General features: G+C 36.7%; 1 long non-coding RNA gene across 1 annotated transcript; it reads left to right on the forward strand.

Moving 5' to 3' along the window:
* Positions 1-2309: 2309 nt before the first annotated feature.
* LOC116561711 lies at positions 2310-19676 on the forward strand. Its single transcript, XR_004273573.1, has 3 exons — positions 2310-2408; positions 3693-3694; positions 19665-19676. It is a non-coding gene; the product is annotated as an uncharacterized LOC116561711 (long non-coding RNA).
* The last annotated feature ends 671 nt before the right edge of the window (positions 19677-20347 follow it).

The raw sequence follows: 20347 nt of genomic DNA on the forward strand, positions 1-20347 counted from the left end.
GCCCTATCTACAATAGGTTACTGAAATGTACCTTGGCTAAGACTGCCTGGGGACATGGCCCTATATAGGCCTCATACACACCCATGACATCTCAGACACACTGAAATCAGACGACTTCTAAATGAAAAGAAAAACAGGAATAATGTCATAGGTCCACCTTGACAAATGCTACTCTAAGGTAACCAATAACCTTCTCATTCGATGGGTGTAATTCTAAGGGTGACCAAAATTACTGGCATGCTTTGGAGTTACTGCAGGTTCTGTTCCAGACCACTGCAATGAAACAAATATCACAATAAAGTGAGTCACACAAATTTTTTGGTGTCCCAGTTTATATAAAAGCCATGTTTATAATATACTGTAGTCTCTTAAGTGTGCAATGCTGTTATGTCTAAAAAAACGATGTGCATACCTTAATTAAAAATACTTTATTGCTAAAAAATGCTAACTATTGTTTGCACCTTCAGTGAGTGACACTCTTTTTGCTGGTGGAGGGTCCTGCTTATTTTTATGGCAGCTGACTTAGGATGGTGATTGGTGAAGGTTGGGGTGGCTGTAACAATTTCTTTCTTTCTTATTGGAAGAGACATGGTCTCTCTCTGCGGCCCAGACTGGAGTGCAGTGGCATGATTATAGCTCACTGCAGTGTCAAACTCCTGGGCTCAACGAATTCTCCTGCCTCAACATCCCGAGTAGCTACACTACAAACGCCACCATACGTAGCTAATTTTATTAATTATTTTTTCGTAGCACCTAGGTCTCACTATTTTATCCAGGTTAATGTTGAACTCCTGGCCTCAAGTGAGCCTCCCCTGCCTTCGTCTCCCAAAGAGCTGAGATTATGGGCATAAGCCACCATGCTCAGCCTCTATTTTTTAAAATAAGGTCACAGTGGAGTTTGTTACATTGACTGAGTCTTCCTTTCATGAACTTTTTCTCTGTAGCATGCTATGCCATTTGATGTATTTTGCCCACAGTAAAATTTCTTTCAATATTGAAGTTGATCCTTTTAAACTCTGCCACTGATTTGTCAACTAAGTTTGTGGAATATTCTAAAACCTTTATTGTCATTTCAATAATGCTCACAACAGCTTCACCAGAAGTAGATTCCATCTCAAGAAACCAATTTCTTTGGAAGCAACTCCCCATCCATTTAGGTTTTATCAGGAGATCACAACAATTCAGTCACATTTTGAAGCTCCACTTCTAATTATAGTTCTCTTGTTATTTCCACCACATCTGCAGTGACTTCCTCCACTAAAATCTTAAACACTTCAAAGTCATCCATGAGGGTTGGAATCAGTTTCTTCTAAAGTTCTGTTAATGTTGATATTTTTGACCTCTTCCTGTAAATGTCCTTAACAGCACCTACAATGATGAATCCTTTCAAGAAGGTTTTCAATCGACTTTGCCCAGACCCACAGAGGAATCACTATCTATGGCAGCTGTAGCCTTACAAAATGTAAATAATGAGACTTAAAAGTTGAAATGGCTCCTTGATCTGTGGACTATAGAATGGATGCCGTGTTTCCAGGTATAAAAACATTAATGTTGGCCAGGTGCAGTGGCTCACACACTTTGGGAGGCTGAGGCAGGAAGATCATGAGGTTGGGATTTCAAGACCAGGCTGGCCAACATAGTGAAACCCCTTCTCTACTAAAAACACAAGAATAGCCGGGCACGGTGGTGTGTGCCTGGCATCCCAGCTACTGGGGAGGCTGAGGCAGGAGAATCGCTTGTACCCAGAAGCTGGAGGTTGCAGTGAGCTGAGATCATGCCATTGCACTCCAGCTAGGCAACAGTGGGAGACTCCATCTAAAGAAAATAAAAAAATAACGTCCTTGAAACCTCCATTGGAGCTCCTGGGTGATCAGATGCATTGTCAATGAGCAGTAATATTTTGAAAGGAATCTTTTTTTTTCTCAGCAGTAGCTCTCAACACTGGGTTTAATATAATCAGTAAACCATGCTGTAAACAGATGTGCTGTCATCCAAACTTTGTTGGTCCATTTATAGAGCAAAGCAGAATAAATTTAGCATAATTCTTAAGGGACCTAGGATTTTTGGAATGGTAAATGAGCACTGGTTTCCACTTATAAGTCACCAGCTGCATTAGCACCTAAAAAAAAATAAATTCATCTTGTCCTTTGAAGTTTTAAATCCAAGTGTTGTCTTCACCTCTGTAGACATGAAAGTCCTAGATGGACTTTTCTTCCAATAGAAGTCTGTTTTATTGCCATTGAGTATAGCTACCTTTATCAATGATCTTAGCTGTATTTTCTGGATCACTTCTAAATCTTCTTCATCAGCACTTGCTGCTCCACCTTGCACTGGTATGTTATGGAGACGGCTTCTTTCTTTAAACCGCATGACCAGCCTCTTCTAGCTGCCAACTTTTCTTCTTTGGTGTTCTCGTCTCTTTCATCCTTCCTAGAACTAAAGAGAATTAGGATCTTGCTCTGGATTAGGCTTTGGCTTCAGGGAATGTTGTGGCTGGTTTAATCCATGCAGACCACTCAGACTTTCTCCACATCAGCAAGAAGTTTATTTTGCATTCTTGTCATTTGTGTGTTCACTGGGGTAGCACTCTTAATTTTCTTCAGGAACTTTTCTTTCGCATTCACAACTTGAATAACTGCTTGGCACAGAGGCCTAGCTTTCAGCCTATCTTGGTTTTTGACATTCCTTCCTCACTAAGCTCAATCATTTTTAGTGCTTGATTTAAAATGAGAGATGTGCAACGCGGCCTTTCACGTTAACACTTAGGGGCTATTGTAGGGCTATGAATTGGCCTAATTCCAATATTGTTCTATCTCAGGGAATAGGGATGAGCAAGAAGAGAGGGAGAGAGACGAAGAAACGTCTGGTTGTTGAAGCAGTCAGGACACACACATTTCTAGATTAAGTTCACATTTTATATGGGTGTGGTTAGTGGTGCCCAAAAATAATCACAATAGGAACATCAAAGATCACTGATCACAGACCAGCATAACAGAAATGATAATTTGAACATTTAAAGTATTGCAAGAATTACCCAAATGTGACAAAGAAATATGAAGTGAGCAAATGCTGTTGGAAAAATGGCACCAGTAGACTTCCTTGACTCAGGGTTGCCACAAAGCTTCGATGTGTAAAAAATGCAATTATCTGTGAAGTGCTGTAAAGCTAAGCACAATGAAAGAATATACCCCTATACTGTGCTTTTCTGTACCAGTAGAGAGGGAATTTCTTCTTTAAGAAAATGACAAAAGGAATTCTTGATCTCTTTAAGTTTTTAAATTCAGGTTCTACAAGTTGATGGAGCATGACAAGTACTTCTCTTCTTCTAGACCCCCTTCACTGCTTCCAAAAGGTCATCTGAGAAGGGGCAAAGCTGAAACATGCAGAAGTATTGCATTTTTAAAATACTGCCAGATTCTGTGATTGATAGTACATTCAACTCAGTATATTGAAACAGTAAATAAATAGGGACCATGTGCCCTAAATTAATATAGTTCCCAAGAGTGCGTTGGTTTCAAGGACATAGTTTATGCTCTGCAGAGTCTCCCTCAATAAAACAATAAAAACAACCTAGCAGAAAGCAGGCTCTAAGTCAATGAGCTCCTCCTGGGTGTCCCAGCTTTGCTTTGTGCTGAGGGATGTATATGACAGTATATGACAGTTTCCTTCTCTTTAGCAAGCCCGCCATATAGTTGTGAAGGCAAACTCATACCAAAAAGCAGCAGAGCAAAGAGTGCTAAGCAACAATGAAGGGCTACACTTTTTCTGAAGCAAGGGAAGGCTGCGCTCACCAGAGTAGACTGTGATACTGAAGGGTCATATGTGGACCCTGGAGGCAGGAACAGAGCCAGGTGAATAGACGGAAACACAAGGACCCCTCTGAGTTGGAGCAAACATGGGGTGTGAACGGACTGTGAAGAGGCCAGACTGATTAGAATAGGCCATCTGTGCTGTGTTAACAATTTCAAAAATACCACTTTCAGATTCTACACAATGAAGGGAAAAAAGAGAGAGACCTAATGACTTTATATGAATGTAAAAAGGACAGAATTCGTTTTTCTTTGGTCTTTCAGAATATATCAATGACAGTTGCTGCAGAAATTATACTATGGTTACAAACCTGGGGGTGGGGTTTTAAAGCAAAGAAACACATTCTAGTTATACCTATTATTTTAGGTCCTTCTTGTCTGTATTTAACAGTAAGTTTTTCGGTGTTGGCCGTGTTTACTTAGACCCTTTCCTTTCATTCTAACGATGGCATTTTTAGCCTGAGAATCCAGTCTGATAGTATTTCCCGTACAGACCTGGTAGGGAGGCCAGCTGACTGAAAATTCAGAATCAGGATCACACAGGATTCTGGAAAATATATAAATCAAAAGAGAAAAAGGAGGGAAGTTCTATGCAATAAGTTTCATGTCATATTTAAAATAGAACACAGAAAGAGCTAGTCTATAAAGCTCTGTCTGCCACCAATAAGCATACCATCTTAAGAGAGAAACAATGACAAAATTACCTATTTCTAATAAGTGACGCATTACAAATGGAAATATATTTTGAACATAGATATTATCATATCATGTATTCTATTTTAGTAAATGTAGGATTGTATTCACCTGCAAAATGTATATGTCCAAACCTACTATTTTCTTTTTTACTAAAATGGATATTTTCCTCCTTTAAAAGGCTTATGTCTATCAAAATGTTAGGGAAAATTTGAAATTAATGAATAAAGAATCTGTATGACTTTGGAGCAGCCCTCGGAGAGCTGAGACCATCTGGCAGTGTAATTCACAACCTTCCTGGGACATGTTACTCATGCTGTACACTGCCCACTGAGTTTGTACTTCTTGACAAAGACCGCATGAGAAATTAGCAACATTCTGCTCAAAATGCAAGGTTCTTGTCCCAAATACCACATTTCACAAAAGTAAATGCAAAATATGTCCCTTATCCTTAGACAAACTATTCTTCACAGAACTCGAATTAGTGCTGCTTCTCGGTTGCATTCCGGCATAAGTACACCAGAGGCTGTGTCCGGAGCTCATTATGATGGAGGGATGGCCAGAATGACACTCCCCAAGTGCCACCTGAGAGACATATATTCTCCCTACTCTTTCTGAAAAAGGCACAATAGATCTGCTTCTAGACGTTTCCCAAAATTCAAAAAGAAAATACTAAACAGCAAAATGCTTTAATTAGAAACCTTAAAAAATTATGAAAGTAAGCATTCCCCTGTCATACAGGCCTGTGAACCACATCTGGGAAGACAGTCGATAGGAATTTTTCATCTTTTGTCACACACAAGCACTATAAACCCTAAATTATGTAGTTACAAGAATGAGAGATGAGGAATTGACATTCTAGGGAAAGTCACTTTCTGGGGAAGTGGAAAGAGCATGGGCATGTGCCCGACCTGGGGTCTAGCATTCATTACCGAGCTGTGCAAGTCACTTAACCTAGCTGAGCCTCAAAGTCCACATCTGTAAAACAGGATAATAATTCCATATTTCCAAGTTGTTTTGACAATTGTAAATAATAGTTTTGAAGGAAATCATATTTGGAAAGCCCTAAAAAAATTATGGCTATCATTGATGTTTTGGCTGCTCATAATGGTTATATCATTTTAACTTTTATTATGGACCCAACACAGAGAAAGTAGAAGCTAAGGGAAAATGATTTGCTACATTTTCCAGACCCACAATCCTACAAGCTTCAGAACCAGGAATATCCTGTTTTGCCGCAGTAACATCTTTTTATGCGCTTAGTACCAGACTCTTTCCTGGCACAGAGCATATTCTTTTTATGGAAGCAAATGCAATATTATAAAGATGCTTTTAATCAGAAACAGGCCACCTAAGCAAGAAACATCTCTTCAATAGGAAATAAAATGCTACAGCTCCATCATTTTGCCATGAGGTGGGCAACATGCCGGGAAATGCTTTTGCCCACTTTTCACTCCTTGTTTAATCAATTTTTATTCTTTTCATCGTCACATGTAATGGGGTTGGAAATAGCTAAATAAAGTGAAAGACGTTTTGAATCGCATTACTAAGTGATAGCTGCATTATTTCATAAATGAATAGTGCCACCCATATTCATATAATTTATGAATCGAAGTGTCATTTAGGGGAAAACATCAGTGTCAGATTTTGCATTTAAACACCTGCATTAGCTGTCAGCTGTGTAAAACCCCATAAAGACAGACAACTCCACAGTAGGCACCCAGATGAGGGTATTCATGGCCCACTTTTGCAACCAGACATGACAGTGTGATCATGGAGAATCTTTCTGTAGTTACTTCCCCTCACAGCTTATTGAAAAAATTTTAAACCCTTTTATGAAAAGAGCCTCTTCTACATGATTCATACAAGGTAACAATCTTTGGAGCCTTTCAAATTTCTTCTTCATTTTATCTCTAGATGAAATGATCATTTTTATTGTTTAAAACAACTTTCTAAATAAAATTTAATAAACTATAAAAGACAGTGTGGCAGATAACAAGTCTGATATTTATATTGCAACTGATAAACCTGTATTTCTGTACTACTAACACCCTTCAAATTAGTAGATACTTATTATGATTACTCTGCTATGTAATTGTAGAGGTGGTGGTACTGGTAGTGTGTGTGTGAACGTCTGTGTCTGAGTATTTGCGTGTTGCTCCAGACTGCAGGAGAATTGGAAGAAAAAGAGGAGGAAGGGAAGGGATGCAGAAAGGGGAAGACTTGTACCCACACAGGTTAGAAACGTGTGTTTAATGAAAGTTGTCAAATAAAGCACAACTTAATGAAACAGAGAATTACAAAATGGACTACATCTTTAAGAACATATTTTCATTCTCATTCATTTATTTGACTTGTGTTTATTCAGCTCCAACTCTGAGCGTGTAGTTGAGTGTGACCCCATTAAACCTGCATGGTGCACTGTCTTTACCTCAAGGAACAAGTCTGGGAGTAGAGAAACTTAGGGGCTATATGTAAACAAATCAACAAATGCACTCTAGGGTCATAAATAAGGTAAATTTTTTTTGAGTTGGAGTCTCACTCTGTTGCCCAGGATGCAGTGCAGTGGCGACATCTCAGCTTACTGCAAACTCGGGCTGCAGGTTCAAGTGATTCTCCTGCCTCACTTGATTACAGGTGTGTGCCACCATGCCCAGCTAATTTGATTTTGCATGTTTTTAATAGAGACAGGGTTTCACCGCGTTGACCAGGCTGCTCTCAAACTCCTGATCTCAGGTGATCCACCTGCCTCAGCCTCCCAAAGTGCTGGGATTACAGGCATGAGCCACAGTGCTCAGCCTATAAATGAGGTAAATATTCTGATAGAAGTGTATCCAAGGTATCATTGGGAGACAAAAAAAGAAACCCCTAACTTAGCTGGTGAAAGGACAGGCTGTGTCACACACACAAAAAGTAGTATCGGTAGTGATTCTTAGAGAATGCATAAGTGATATCCAAGAGTGGATAAGAAGGGCAAGGGCATTTTGAAAAGTAGAAACATCACAGGCTGAAGGAATTCCGCTAGGCATAAGACGGCAGGGAACCAGAAAATTATAAATGGTTTATCTGGAATATGGAAATATGACAAAATAGTTGTAACAATAGACAGGGAAATGACCTGCTGAAACAACATTAAAAAGGTATTTTAGATATAGGAAGAAATCTAACTACAACAAAATAATTAGTTTAGTGGTGCAGTTAGAGTAATAGCATATGAAGAGCTTAAATGGTGAGAGGGAATCATAATTAATACCTAGAAAATAAGTCAGAAACCTGAATACAGACATAGGTTAACAAGTAAAAGTAGCCAGGTATAGAGAACCTGAAATGGTGGGATGATGGTGAGCAAGAGTGCATGCCCCACTGTTAAGTGAGTAGCACTACTGGGTCCAGGTCGATGGTTGCTATACTTGAATGCAATCCCAAGATTACCTAATCTCTTGATTTATTAAAAAAAAAAAAAAAAAAAAAAGCAAGATGGTTGGGCATGGTGGTTCGCACCTATAATCCCAGCACTTTGGGAGGCCGAGGCGGGGCAGACTGCTTGAATTTAGGAGTTTGAGGCCAACCTAGGCAACAAAGCGAAACCCAGTCTACAAAAAGTACAAAAATTAGCCAGGTATGGTAATGCATGCCTGCATTTCCAGCTACTCAGGAAGCTGAAGTGGGAGGATCGCTTGGGCCTGGTGAGATGGAGCTGTGATAGCACTATTGCATTTCAGCCTGGGTGACAGAGTAAGAATCTGTATCAAAACACATACACACACACACACACACACACACACACACACACACACAGGGAAGAAAGAAAAGCAATTCATGGCTGAGTGTGGGGGTTCACGCCTGTAATTCCAGCACTTTCGGAGGCCAAGGTGGATGGATCACCTGAGGTCAGGAGTTCGAGACCATCCTGGCCAACATGGTGAAAACCTGTCTCTACGAAAAATACAAAAATTAGCAGGGTGTGGTGGTGCAAGCCTGTAATCCCAGCTACTCAGGAGGCTGATGCAGGAGAATTACTTGAACCTGAAAGGTGTAGGTTGCAGTGAGCCAAGATCGCACCACTGCACTCCAGCCTGGCGACAGAGTGAGACTCCACCTCAAAAATAATAATAATGATAAAATAAAATAATATATTTTTTTTGAGACGGAGTTTCACTCTTGTTACCCAGGCTGGAGTGCAATGGTGCGATCTCGGCTCACCGCAACCTCCACCTCCTGGATTCAGGCAATTCTCCTGCCTCAGCCTCCTGAGTAGCTGGGATTACAGGCACGTGCCACCATGCCCAGCTAATGTTTTGTACTTTTAGTAGAGACGGGGTTTCACCATGCTGACCAGGATGGTCTCGATCTCTTGACCTCGTGATCCACCCTCCTCGGCCTCCCAAAGTGCTGGCATTACAGCCGTGAGCCAATAATTTTTTAAGAAGAAAAGCATTTCACAACATTAAGTGTATTTTTCCAATTTTTAAATGTTGGCAAAAAAAAATTTAAATGGTTTTTAAAAGTTTAGACCTAAAGGAAGATAACTGTGAGCAGGTCTGGTTCATGGTTTTCTGTTTGATATTCTCTGCTCTCATTCAATACTTTACATACAGGAGAATCCTATTGGACACTTTATTATAGACTACAACTTTTGGTCACATGCAATGTGACTTGAGGCAGAAGATGAAATGATTAAAACACAAAACTCTGTACTTAACTCAGACATTTGTACAGTGAAATGTACTATGGTCTTAACAGGATGTTAGCAACTAAGTCCAGAAATATTTGGGAAAGAAATCACAAAATTAGGCAAACTAAGATTACTTTAACCCAGGAGACTATTGATTACATTATACCATCTTTAAACTTATAAATTATATACTTGTTCACAATGGTCAGTTAAATGTATTTATTGCAGCCAAAGAAATAAAGTGCTATTTCATTAATTTTCATTGTCAAGTTGATATTTTCCTTTCAGCTGCTGTATTAGGCCATTCTTGCATTGCTATAAATAAATGAGACTGGGTAACTGAAAAGGAAAGAGGTTTAATTGACTCACAGCTTTGCAGGTTTCACAGGAAGCATAGTGCCAACAGCGTCTCCCCGGGCAGTGTCAGGAAGCTTTTACTCATGATGGAAGGTAAAGCAGGAGCAGGCACATCACATGGCCAGAGCAGGAACAAGATAAAGGGAGAGTGGGGTAAAGGAGTGTGCCACACACCTTTAAATGATCAAATCTCCTGAGAAATCACTATCATGAAGACGGTACCAAGCCACAAAGAATGTGCCCCTCCATGATCCAAACACCTCCCATCAAGCCCCACCTCTAGCATTGGGTATTACAATTCAATGTGAGATTTGGGCGGGGACAAATATCCAGATGATGTTAGCTGCTTTTCTTTTCTGGAGGAGGCGGGACCATTTTGATGCCTACAAGCAGTTATCCCTTGTGAATGCCCACCTATAGGCAATAGTGGTTAGGAGTAATGTTTCCCTTGTAAGTTTAAGTTCTCAGGCGCCTGGTGCAGAGATGACCCTGGCCTCAGTTGAGCATTTCCAGCAAACAATAATGCAATGGACCACTTTGTTTTTTAAATAATATTCAAATGTTTAAAATTTAGAATAATAGATATGTCCTGGTGGTCAATTGTCACTATTTTCCAAAGGTAATACACAATTGATAAAAATTCTCATGAACATAGTATATATGCAAAAAAATTTCAGAAAACAACTAATAATATGCAAAACAGTATAGTAGGTATCTCAGAGAAATAAAAATATGGGTGAGATATTCTATCGTTTTTTTCTTTGCATCTTTTTGTGTACTTTCAGGAATTCATATAATTCAGCAATGTGTACAATGCATACAAGAGTATGCATTATTTATAATATAAAAAAATAAGACAGATGAAAGAGAAGAAATGGTTTGCAAAAAAAATTGTTGGTTTAATATATGAAAATACGTTTTGTGATGGCCACTCTCAAGGATGAAAGAAAGGCAGAAGAACTGCAAATGATCTGCTCTTTTCTATTCTTGAAAGAAGAGTACAGACAAAAATGTGTGGAAGTCTGCTTAAATGCATTTTAGTAGGTTATCATTGATATTTCCTTTCAATTCCTTTATATAATAAGTATCTCTAAAAACCTTAAAACGTAAAAAATATGTTTTTAAGGCCAAAAAAAAAAAACTAAAGGGAACTCCAGTTAAGGTTAAACTTAAACAAACTTAAACAAACACAAAATCTGGAAAAAAGAAAGAAATTTGAAGGGCATGTATTTTATAACATTATGATAGATATGATAGATTTGGTTTTTTATACTTTAAGTTCTGGGGTACATGTGCGGAAAATACAGGTTTGTTACATAGGTATACATGGGCCATGGTGGTTTGCTGCACCCATCAATCCATCATCTACATTAGGTGTTTCTCCTAATGCTATCCCTCCCTTATCCTCCTATCCCCCAACAGGCCCTGGTGTGTGATGTTCGCCTCCCTATGTCCATGTGTTCTCATTGTTCTGCTCCCACTTATGAATGAGAATATTCGGTGTTTGGTTTTCTGTTCTTGTGTTAGTTTTCTTGAGTGAGTTTCTTAATCCTGAGTTCTAATTTGATTGCACTGTGGTCTGAGAGACTGTTTGTTACAATTTCCATTCTTTTGCATTTGCTGAGGAGTGTTTTACTTCCAGTTGTGTGGTCAGTTTTAGAATAAGAGCAATATGGTGGTGAGAAGAATTTATATTCTGCTCATCTGGGGTTGAGAGTTCTGTAGATGTCTATTAGGTCTGCTTGGTTCAGAGCTGAGTTCAAGTCACTAACATCCTTGTTAATTTTCTGTCTTGTTGATTGGTCTAATATTCACAGCGGGGTGTCAAAGTCTTCCACTATTATTGTGTGGGAGTCTACATCTCTTTGTAGGTCTCTAAGAACTTCCTTTATGAATCTGGGTGCTCCCGTATGGGGTGCATATATATTTAGGATAGTTAGCTCTTCTTGTTGTATTGATCCCTTTACCATTATGCAATGCCTTTCTTTGTCTCTTTTGATCTTTGTTGGTTTAAAGTCTGTTTTATCAGAAATTAGGAGTGCAACCCTAGATTTGTTTAAAACTTGATTTATAGCAACTCTGAGTACATGTACTGAAATAAAAATCTTACAGCATCAGAAGAAAGTATTCGATATAACATTATGAAATTGCCTTGATGTTCAACAACAGTAGCAGCAACAACAAAAATATGTAAGAATAAGTAACCAAACTTATGCTGCAATCAGCACATCTGAAAAATTAGGAAGTCTAGAAGTAGATAAAATGCTGGTCCCTTTGGAAAATATGCATATTTGTTATTAATTCTTAGTGTTCCTTTGAGAAGGTGAATAGCTCATTAAGGCAAGAACAGAGCTTGGTGCGACATGCAAAGGATTAGGGATAAAACTTGATTTCTTTAGGAACTGAAAATGATGATTCTGATTCTCCCACCAGCTAAATAGGTCCTTAGTGTCCCTAATGCAGAAATAAATAATGCTAAGTGTGTTACCACTTCAGTGTTCCTGTTCCAATTAATATAATCCTCCAGGGAGAAAATAAGATATCATGCAAAAGCCCCTGGTGCTTAAAATTGAACATTAAATTGAGTCAGGTGTTTTCAACTGTCTAAACTACACTTTCGGAAGTGTAACATTTGAGACATCAGGGTTAACATCAAAGGCAGTTTTGATACTCCAGGGCATGGCACTCCAACCGCCTGGAAGAATTAAGGGAACAATTTAAACAATAGGAAAATCTGGTTCATTAAGAAAAATATTTGCTAGAAAACAAACATGATGTGTGTGTATGAGTCAGCAAGTTTTTTGCTCTTTTGGCTATGCGTATGTAATAAACCACATCTATCATTTCTTTTCTCCCTTATATTTGTAATATCTCCTTCTATAGAATATGACCCACATAATTAGTATGTTCTTCACCCTGTCTTTTAACTCACTACTGTTAATGGTTGTTTTTAAGAAATGTAATTTAACAGGTTTAAGCATAGCGTCACACCCAGTTACATACTATATGGAAGATTCTCCCAAGTACCATTTATTAGTATCTTATTTATTCAAATTCTGGCTATAGGCACAGCCATGTTCCTGTATGAATCTCAAAGGTCAGAAAATCAATTTCTCTCAGTTTAACTGACTGAGGAATTTAAGACCAAGTGAGGTTCAGTGATCTTTACAAGACAATTTATTGCTCTGAATATTTACTGCAGAATTTTAGACTAGACATTAACCATTTCCTCTGGAAGTATCTCATTTGTAATCTGAAGTGAATAGTGTTATATGCAAGCAAATCTGGGAGAAAAAATATTTTGTGAAGTAAAATTATCAAAACCTTTCTGCTAATTAATAAAAAAAAATTGCATGCATGAACTTGAAATGTAAAGGACTTGCAATTGAACCAAGAATTTGCACACTTGCAAAATAACAGATGCTGGTGAGCTTGCAGAGAAAAGAAAACACTTACATCCTATTGGTGGGACTGTAAGTTAGTTTAACCCTTGTGAAAAGCAGCATGGTGATTCCTCTAAAAGCTAAAGGCAGAACTACCATTTGATCCAGCAATCCCTTACTGGGTTATACCTAGACAAATATAAATTATTCTACCACAAAGACACATTGAGGCGAATGTTCATTGCAGCACTATTCACAATAGCAAAGACATGAAATCAGCCTAAACCATAATTATGAGACCTGGTTCTGGACTATGAGTTTAGATGGAAGCAACCTTAGAACTGCAAGCCAGACATAGAAACCAAAGAACATAGAATGTCTCGAAACATTTCAAAGAAGTACTATCATACAGACTTTTTTACCGACAATGCAAGCAACTTAGGAAGGAGTAGACACATATGTAAACACAAACAGACACACAAAGAAATTAGAACCTTAAAATGATAATCTGATTTCTCTTCAGATGAGATATATTTTTCATCTTTTAAAATGTCTACTAAGTTGTTCATGAGATAAAGAAGAGAATGATAGAAATTATGAAACATTTAGACACAAATGACAACATGGGATCAGAGAAAACATGGGATCCAGTTTTAAGTTCATTTATTTGTTAAGGAAAATACTTTAAAACTAAGTAAATTTTTTTAAAAAAGCTAAATGAATTAAGCATTTAACACAGTAACACGGGAAAAATAAAAAAAAAATCTATCTTGAGAAGGTTGAAGCAAGAAAATAATAAAGTTAAAAACAGGCATTAGTGAAATAAAAAACAAGGAAACAAAAGAATTAATGAAATAAAAATCTGATTTGCTGAAAAAAACAAATAAAATGGAAAAACACCCAATAAGATTAATAAAACACATAAATTAGCTATGAAATAAGACACAAAGATATAAAGCACATTTAAAACCAAATTAAGTTTAGAAATGAATCCAATATACATGCCTAAATCCTAAATAAAATATTATCTAGATGAGCAAAGTTGTGTGGAAAATAATATATCATGACCTATTTCTGTTAATTTTGGAAATACAAGAAGTGCTCAATAATAGAAAAGATATTAAGTGTTACACTAATGAACAAATGAGAGGAAAACCACATGACCATAACAAAAAGTTCAGGAAAAAATGTTTAATAAAATTCAAACAACTATTATTTTTTAAACATTCAGAAAATAAATGCAGATGATAATTTCACTATTGGATTTTAAGTCTTAGCCAATGCAATATATTGAAAATATTTTGGAATTTAGAAATAGATTGAAAATGAAGAAACAAAATTATATGTACTGGTTATCTATGTGATTATTTGGAATTTTCACTAGCAAATTTCATAGAGTATGCAGGATGCAAGGTCAACATAAAAATTAATAAGATTCCTACACACCAATAATAACCAATTAGAAACTGTAATTTAAAAATTCTTGTCCTTTAAAGATAACAAAGGCAACACCAAAATCATCATGAAGCCAGGAATAAACTTAAGAAAAGAAAATCTTAAGAATTTTAAAGGAATAATGCTTTATTAAAGCACTTAGAAACAGGCTTGAATAAATAGAGATATATTCACGGATGGAAAGGCTAAAGATTGCAAAGATGTAAATTCTTTGATTTTTAACTTTATAAACACAGGTTTTATTTGAATTTTATGAGAACCATGTGAAGCCTTATTTTTTAAGTAAGCTTAGCCAGTAAGGTCTGTATTTGCCAGCTTCATCAGAATGTCTTATATTTTATTTCCCTAGTCACTATCAGATGCATTTGCTTCAACTGGTTCTCAATTGTGGCTGCCCATTTACAATTTTAATTCTGCTATCTGTGCCACCTGACCTTAGGATTTTTCAGTAATTGGTAACTGGATACCCTAGTAACTGGTAACCTAGTAACTGGGCTTGGCTACTACTAAACTACTGAACTCTCTTCTTACCTCCTACTCTAGATCTTTTCTCAATAGTTTCTCTGGAACTGTTCCCTAAAGCACTGCTAGTATGTAGTTGAATAATCTATTGCACACACCAGTCCTTGGCCATACCCACTAAATGACTTCTTACTTAGTTTTCATCCAAAAACATTAGGAAAAAAATTTTTAATTCATAAATGCTTCATTTCTGCTAATATATGTCTCATAATGGGTATGCCACTATCCCTGATGTTGTATCCCTGGAAATAGGATTTTCAGACCCAAACAATGACTCACTGAGGTGCCATTTCTAGAAATCTAGTCATTTCTACCTAGGAAATTGGCCAATCTCAGGAAGTAATAAATAGGTTACCAAGAGGGAAGTTAAAGCTTCAAATGAATTGAAGTCTTGTGAGATTTTGATGAATCAAAGCCATTTAAAAATATAATAACCTTAGGTAATTTTTAATGTGTGAAATTCTGTTCTTTCAGAACTAAAAAGCAATGACACAATTATTTTGAAAATTTTTTTTATTAAGAAGAAATCTGGATAATGACTGCATTTTATGAGGTTGCTTTAAAAATACATTATATATATGAAGGTGTAAATTTAACTGTCAAACACTTTAATTACTTAAAAATTAAGCAGGTCAAATACTTTGTTTCCTCTAACTTATTTTTTGGCACTACTTTACTGGATGTGAATAAAAATCAAATATTGAATAGCACCTTTCTCAAAAGAACTATTTAAAAATAATCTTAGACATAATACTCCATAGTTGTAAGTCCGAGGAAAATAACAAAGATATTGGGATTAAAAAAATTTTTTGTTCATATTAAAAAAGAAGAGATATTAAAAAGAAAGCAGATTTTATGACCTCTTAGATTGAATAGAGACAGAGGGATGGTTGGGTTGAGCCCACACAGAGTTATTAACATCACTAGTGATTTTTTTTCTTGTCTTTGTCCAATTCTTTTCCTAATTCAACTAGATACACATTCCACAGTGCTCCAGTTTTGGAGAGGCAATCTTTCTTTGTTTCACCCCCAACTGAATATGCCTGTTTTGACTCCCATTACCTAAGAAACTTCCAAATGTTTTAGGTATCTGATAAAAGTGAACCAAAGAGATTTTGTTTTTCAGTGCACAACACTTCTATTTCTGTCACCATGTCAACTCCATGGACAATCAAACATCTGGAGATAATCTTTGCAGAATCCTTCCTATATTTTAAAGATAATTGTCTTGTCTCCTTTATAATTCTGAATTCATTATTCTCAGTTGCTTTATCATGAGCTTGTCAATATCAACATCAACAGACACGAGAAACTAAGAAGGACTAAACTTCTGTCTGCCACGATTGATTATCTAAATTTTTGTGTGTAAAGATGCCCTTGTACACAATAGTCTGAGCACACTGGATCCTGAAAACAGTACTGTTTACTTATGTGTCTCCATGAAGAATTTGTAGAAATTTGTGTGACTATAGCCAGTGTGAGGGTTAATTTTGTGTCAACTTGACTGGGCCGAGAAGTGCCCAGAGACTTAGTTACCAGTAGGTCTGGCTGTGTCTGGGAGGGTATTTCTGGTTGAGATTAACATTTGAATCCCTGGACTGCAAGACTGCCTTCTTCAAGGAGGCTTGTCCTCGCTCAGTTCCTCGAATGCATGAATAGAACAAAAAGGCTGAGTAAGAAAGAATTGTTTATCTCTATCTTACCACATTTCAGCTGGGATATTGGTCTTCTCCCTTTGAAACTGAACTGGAACTTGGACCATTGGACATCCTGGTTCTCAGGCTTTTGGACTCAAACTAAAATGAACACGATTAGCTCTTCTGGATCTCAAGTTTTCTAACTATTGATCTTGGGCTTCTCAGCCTCTATATTCACATAAGCTAATTCATGATAATAAATGCACCCCACTCTCTCGCTCTCTCTGCACACACACACACACAGAGAGAGAGAGAGAGAGAGAGAGACCTGTATCTGTCTATATCTATCCATCTAGCTATCTATCCTATTGATTCTGTTTTTCTGAAGAACCCAGACACAGCAAGTTTCACTTATTCAACAAATAATTACTAAGTACCTACCATGAGGTTGGTAGTGCCCTAAGGAGTAGGTGATAAGATTCATAGTAAAATATCTGTATTTATAGCAAAAGCCTACCTTATATTCTCACCGTTGAAATGAAGACGGTATGCTAGCCAGCTTCCTTTGCAATCTCTGTGGAGAAGAAATCACCATTGATTCATTTGCTCAGCAAGTCTATGTTAAGTATCTATTGTTAAGTACTCTTCGAAAAGCTAGAGATACACAAGTGGAGGGCAGGAAAACAAATATCCCTGATTCATAGAGTTTAAAATGTAATGGGAGAGAGAGACCACAAAGAACAAAAAAATGCATAGTTATTGGGAAACAATTTTCCGTAGGTCTCTCACATTTCGCATACCTTGTTATCAGAGGCACTGACTGCATTTGTTCTGAACTACTCTTTTAAAAATACTTATCTAGTGAAGAACATCAGAAAATAGTGTCTTGTCCAGAGCAAGGTCAGGGTTGCTTACAGCCTAGGAAGATAGTGATAGGCTATCACTATATCACTATAAATAACTGCGTCACTACATCACTATAGTGATCCCGACAGGCTGTAGCGTGAGTGAGATGGGAAGTCACAAGAAGCCTTTCAGGAAAGAAGTGACATCATTTGATTTGCAGCATATTAGATTCACTTTGATTTCTAGGTTGAAAATAGCTCAAAGGAGGCTTTGACAGAAGAAAGAAGTCATGATATTGAAAGGTGCAGCAGAAGGGAGTATATAGCTAGAAACTGAGTGTTTTCCTGAGTTAGAAGGAGAGACAATTTTGCCTTTTCATATTTTAAACCCTAACTAGTTTGCTAATTTTCTCAGCAGCATTCTTCTTGAATTCATTGAACTATAATTGTATAAGCCTAATTAGTGCTAAGAATCTATTAGGCAGTAAAAAAATTTCCTCTCTAGTTAAAGAGGTGCACACGTCCTACATGTGAAATTAAAAAAAAATTAATTTTGATTATGCCAACTTAGAATCAATTAATTGATTACTTGCAACAGTCATTGAGAATTTTAATGTTTCCTGGTGCATTAAAAAGCAAATAAAATTTAGACTGTTTTTTTTTTTCTTCTGGTAAGATATGTCAATACATAAGTCCTCTACTCAGAGGAAGGTTTTATCTATCACTTCAGAAAGTGAAAGTGATGGCTAGGAATCAGACAGTCATGAGTATCCAAATCATCATTTTCTGGGAATCTTTTCCTTCTAAGCTAGTCATCTCAATATTGTAGAGATAAAATCTTACAAATCTTGCAAAGAATTCTAGCTGATTCATTGACAGGATTAACCTTTTATATCCTCTTATAATACATCTCATATGAAGATGAAAGGAAGAAAGTAGGAGGGCTGTCATGGTAAGAAAGCAATGAAAATCCCAAGTAAAATTAGTGGGAAAAAAAGGAAATCTATTTTTGTAGACCTCATCATTATCTATCTGTTTTTAAAGTCTTGGGGATGTACATTTCAGATCTGGTAACATTGTTCTGACCCACTTATCCAGAAAGCATTTGTGGTTAAAATCCTCTCAATGAAAATAATATATTCTCAAATAAGCAAGGCATGAAGAGGACATAGAGAGAAAACACCAGCCTGACCCAAGTAAATGGTGGCTATTATGAAATGGTGAGAAATTAGGTAGAGAGGGGGGTTGGGGCCTTTTGATGGAGAATCTTAAAAGTCAAAGGCAAAGAGGTTAGACTTGGGGCAACAAGGAACTCAAGTGTTTCATGAGCCAACGCTTACGTATGTCTGTATACCAGCCAGTTTATCATCAATGGGAAAAAAATTGAACTGCCATCAAACATTGTTTTTTTAGGCTCTATATGATGTTAAATGACAGTTGAAACTAGTTATTTCATCTACCTAATTTGCTTAGTCGGTTTCCAGGTTTGATTCCAGTTGGTTTTCAGTTGCTTTGAGGTTTGGTTTCAGGGAATATTTTGAGGGCTGAGTACATGTACATTTTGTTGATTTGTTTAATTATAGAAATAATGTACATGTTAAGCCTGCTTTATACATGAGAACCCTGAAGATCAGAGAAATAAAAGGAGTCTTTAATAAGGCTTGATAATAAAAAAAGAAAAAAATATTTCATTCTCAGCAACTAGACAATGACATAAATTTTTTAAAAGTGAATTTTTGAGAAAGCCTAGGTACTGTATATTTTAAGTCTTCATCTATTCATCATTGTAGCAGTAATTAGCACTCAGTTGTGAAAGATACACCAATGAACATGGAAAATACAGAGATATCTAAGATACAAACTCTGAAGAAAAAATCTACGTGCCAAGAAAGGACATATTCTGTGGTAAACTCACTGTTTATAATGCTATAATCAAGGTTTAAACAAAGAACCTTGGAGAACAGAACAAATAATAAGCCCTTCTATGGCAGTTGGGAATGGGCTATTAAAAGGCATAGTTAAGAGTGAGTGGAATTTATTCAGAAGGAGAGAAGGAAAAGGAAAGAGCAAGACCTTCAGAAGACAATTTCCTCTATTGACCCCCTGTCTCTGAACACGTACTGAAAATATGAATGCTTTCATATATTCTCCAGGACCGCTACATCACATAGTCTTCTTGAAATCTATGGCAGAGGGTTTGTTAATTCTTATAATGGGTATAAAAATACATCTTCATCCATGAATTGAGTGCTATTTAAGATATGTAACTAGTTAGAAAGTCTTTACAGCCCCACTTCTCTGGTAGAATGGAAGAGTAAGAATATATGGCTGACCTGGCAGTGCATGTATTCCTCCACTACACAGAGGTTCAATCTACAAATTAAACTATAAGTTGCTTTAGAATATCATTAAATATGTGTAATGTAAATACAGGTGAGCTTATTTATGATTATTGAAACCAAACACTTGTTGGAGGTGGCAGGGGGATGACTGGGAAAGAGAACCATGTTACTTTCTGAAGAGAAGGAAATGTTCTATATCTTATTTTGAACATGGTTACATGGATATATGAAATTACTAAAACCCACAAACTAATTTTTATGATTGTATTGCAATTATATCTCGATAAAAAGGAAGAAAAGCTTTGCATCTAGTTCACATTAACGTTTTTATGCATGTACTAGTCTGAAGTTTTAAGGGCATATGTGGTGTTTCATCCAAGCTACAAGAACAGAACCATACAGAATCCCTGCTTGCTTTTGGCAGAATTTGGTCTCAGATGTGCTTTCATTGTAACAAATAATCTAGCTATTAGTTCATAGGAATAGTAGAACAACGTCAACAATTAGTTCTGAAATTGGCTAAAAAAAAAAAAAATCCTAACATTAGTTAAGCAGATAAATAAGCTTAGGTGAATTTGCAACCATAAATAGTATCGATTTTCAATGTGAAAATTTGAATTCAAGCTAGA

This window comes from Sapajus apella, unplaced genomic scaffold (assembly GCF_009761245.1).
Source record: "Sapajus apella isolate SASKATOON/1434 unplaced genomic scaffold, GSC_monkey_1.0 scaffold1, whole genome shotgun sequence".
In the NCBI taxonomy this organism is placed as follows: Eukaryota; Metazoa; Chordata; class Mammalia; order Primates; family Cebidae; genus Sapajus; species Sapajus apella.